This window comes from Oryzias melastigma, linkage group LG8 (assembly GCF_002922805.2).
Source record: "Oryzias melastigma strain HK-1 linkage group LG8, ASM292280v2, whole genome shotgun sequence".
Taxonomy (NCBI): domain Eukaryota; kingdom Metazoa; phylum Chordata; class Actinopteri; order Beloniformes; family Adrianichthyidae; genus Oryzias; species Oryzias melastigma.
In genome coordinates, this window is record NC_050519.1 from 5,466,594 (window position 1) to 5,470,388 (window position 3,795).

Consider the following 3,795-nt stretch of genomic DNA (forward strand, 5'->3'; position numbering starts at 1 on the left):
CACCAGTCCAGCCTCTCGGGGGGTCACTCCCCAGCATTCGCAGACGTCTATCGGACTTTCTGCAAATGAATCCCTGTGAGCGCTGGACTTATCAAATGTGTGACATGCTTGGCATACAGTTAAACTTTGAAGCTTGACTCATGAATTTACTGCAATTGTCTCTTGCAAGCTGCTCGACAGCTCTGACCTTTAGGAATCGGAGGAAAGGGAAGGCTCTGAAAAGCAGAAAAAAGCGTCTTAGTAACAACGGCAGCAGAGTTTTCCTCCAAATTAAAATTCAGTTCAGAGTCGCTGTTATTAAATTCATCCACACTCCTTGTTTTATGAAGGTGAACCGCAGTTTCATACGTCGATGAAATAAAATGACACATTTTTTTATTCATTTAGCTGTAATAACATCATTTTATCCATTAAAAACTTTAAAATTCAAAATATTCTTCTGCATGCTCAGGTTTTTTTCCCACCTTACAGGATGTGGGATATTTGTTTGATCCTGGAAGAAAGTGATTAAAACCAAAATCTCAAGTTCTGAAACTCTGGTCTACTGTTATTTATATGTTTTCATTTTTAATTTACAGCATCTCATTCAATTAGAGTTGTGTTAAGGCACTTAAATAAGAAGATAATGAGAACCGTTTACAACAGAAGTGTCAAACTCAATCGCACAAGAGGTCAAAATCTAAAACACATCTTAGGTCGCGGGGGAACAGGATAAACATTTATTGAACACTCTAAAACTAAATCTTTAAAACTTTAAAAATGTAACTTTTTAACATAATTATAGACTAGATATATACCATTACCTGTGATAATGCTAGTGTGAATGCTGTAAGTTGAATTCGGCCGCTAAAGATGGTAGTGCTGATAGTTGAAGATGCTGAAATCAATAGCTAAAAACGCTGAAGCTGATAGCTGAAAACAGTGTAGTGTCAAACTCAATCGCACAGGGGGCCAAAATCCAAAACACACCTTTAGTGTCGGGCCGAACAGGATCAACATTTATTGAACACTTTAAAACTACATTTTTAAAACTGTAAAAACTTAACTTTTTAACATAATTATGAACTAGATATAGCATTACCTGCAATAATGCTAGAGTGAATGCTGTAAGCTGAATTTGAACATGCTAGCACTGATAGCTGAAAATGCTGAAAATTATATCTAAAAACGCTGAAGTCGATGGCTGAAATCACTGAAGCTAATAGCTGAAAACGCTGAAGCTGAATTTGAAGATGCTAGTGCTGATAGCTGAAAATGATATCTAAAAACGCTGAAGTCGATAGCTGAAATCACTGAAGCCAATAGCTGAAAACCCTGAATTTTATAGCTGAAAATATGGAAGCTAAAAGCAGAAAAAGCTGAAGCTGATAGCCAGCTAAAATATTAGCTAAATGCCAAATTTGCCTAAAAAAAAATAAAAAAATAGGTTAGCCAAAACAGCTACCATGTAGCTGAAAAAATAGCGAAATTTAAAATATCCTCAAAAATTGAAAAAAAGCCAAAACAGCTAGAGTGTAAATAATAGCCTAGAGAACTTTGAAAAAAAAGGCCTAAATTAGCTAAAACAGCTAGCATGGAGCTAAAATATTAGCTAAACTCAAAAAAGCCCCCAAAAATCTTAGTACAAGCCAAAATAGTCCAAAAAGCTATCAGAATGCCAATTTTAAAACTTGAAAACTGTAACTTTTTAACTTAATTATGAATAATAAAAATGCAGGAATATTATTGCAGAATAAATCAACTTAAACCTTAAATAACTTTCAATATTTAAATCTCTATAAAAATGTTTTGTCAAAATCATACAAGTTAAAAACTCGCGCAAGATAGAATCGGGTCATTAATAACAATAAAATAAAATGATCTGGAGGGCCGGATCTGGCCCCCGGGCCTTGACTTTGACACATGTGGTGTAGAACATTTGTCTGAAAAATATAATGCTAAAAGAGCTGATCCTACCGAACAAAATCCATCACGTTTAGAAAAAAATACTGTTTTTTTGGCCGTTAATTCATTCATTTATAACATGTAGTTTTTAAATATTGACAATAATCGAATTTGAATGAATTTATAATTTTCTACGAACAATAACTTTAACTTTTGCCAGCAGCACATGCCTGTTCTTTCAAAATAAAATCCAGATCCTTTTGCTGCAGCAGATTTTGTCATGAAGAGGTTGTGGTGGAGGACCCAAACGCAGGAGACCAGGCTTGGTGGCAGGAACTTTAAATATTTAATGAACTGAAATATGTAAAGAGGAAGAAAAAAACAAAAATGGTGACTGAACAGAACAGAGCAGATGACCTAACAAGTACGAACTGAAAGCCAGACACTTAAACAGGCAGAGGGAAATGACCTGACACGAAAACAGCTGTGAATCCTGATTAACATGGAACTGGTGCGACTGACGGGACAGCTCAGAACATGACCAAAAACATGAAAAAGCTCGGTTTGTAATGCAGCCAAAGTCTCCATTCTCTGCTACAGTTCTAATGGATCCACTTGCAGACATATAGATCCATGAACGTCTTCATTTTCCTCATCTGAGCTGGAATCTGGACCAAATCTGTACAGCTTGATAACTCTGCTTGACATTTTTTTTGTTCGCTATATTAGCTTGGGCTGGTGCGATGCTATTAGCTAGCAGGTGCTAGCGGGAGAGAGTGTAAACAAAGGGCTGATGGGAAATGAGCAGAGGCTAACATCTGCGCCACAAAATTTTTAGTTTTCATCAAGTTAAAATTTTGGGTTTATGATTTAGTCAAATAAAAAAGTTAAAGCTAGCTAAATCATAGCAAAGTTAGCTAAATGCTAATTTAATTTGATCAAAACGAATATTTTTAAATATGACAAATTACAGAGATTTTGTTAATTAATCAAATGTTTCACTTTTTACAATGTGATGAGCAGATCTGCAGAAAACAACACATCATAATTAAACAATTTTACCAAATAAAACAATATAAATGGAGTGGGGCTTTAATTGGATCTCACTTTCAAGTCTTATTAAAAGTAGGAATAATGCTGAAGAGTTTTGTCTTTTCACTGCCTTCACATCTTTTCAATCCTCATTTGTTTCCATTTATCTTCTTGTCATCTGTCCTCTCACAAAATCGTCTCCCTTTTAATTGTTGGCAAGATGTCTATGCTGTGGTCTGCCTGTTTGCAACAACATTATTGATTGCTGTCGGGGGCGAGTCTGGTGCTTTCCTCTTTTGGCTCAAATTTCTCTAATGCTGTAAGATTTGCATCGCAGAGATTCACTGCAACAGCACATGATTATAGTCTGATTGTATCCGGTTCTTTGGTCTCTGCAGGAATAGTGAGGCTGACCTCCTCATCGAACTAAAGCAATGAATTTATTGTAAAATGTTTGATCTGTCTGTCCATTAAAACAGGGGTCCTCAAACTTTTTCTAGTGAGGCCACATAACTGTTTCTTCTCTGATGTGGGACCGGGGTCGGTTTTTAGGCTAACAGAAAAAGTGTAACAATCACAGCCTAGATGAAAAGATTTACGGTTTTCCAGAAAGCCACACATTGCCAAATTTTAAATAATAACTTCTGTAAAAGAAAAAAATAACACTAAAACATTTTTGAAACTAGATATTTAGCATTACCTGCGATAGATTAATAGCTGAAGATGCTTAAATTCATAGCTAAAAACACTGCAGTTGATAGCCAGCTCAAATATTAATGAAGTGCCAAATTAGCCAAAAAATACAATAAAAAATCTAAATTAGCCAAAATGGCTCGCATAAGGGTAAAATATTAGATAAACTCCAAATTAGACTAATAA

The 3,795-nt window shown here is 35.3% G+C and overlaps 1 protein-coding gene across 1 annotated transcript in view; it reads left to right on the plus strand.

Annotated features, from left to right (window-relative positions):
• The window catches only part of rnd2 (Rho family GTPase 2), a 48,898-nt gene that overhangs the window by 3,755 nt on the left and 41,348 nt on the right, over positions 1-3,795 (plus strand). The gene's annotated exons all lie outside the window — the stretch shown is intronic.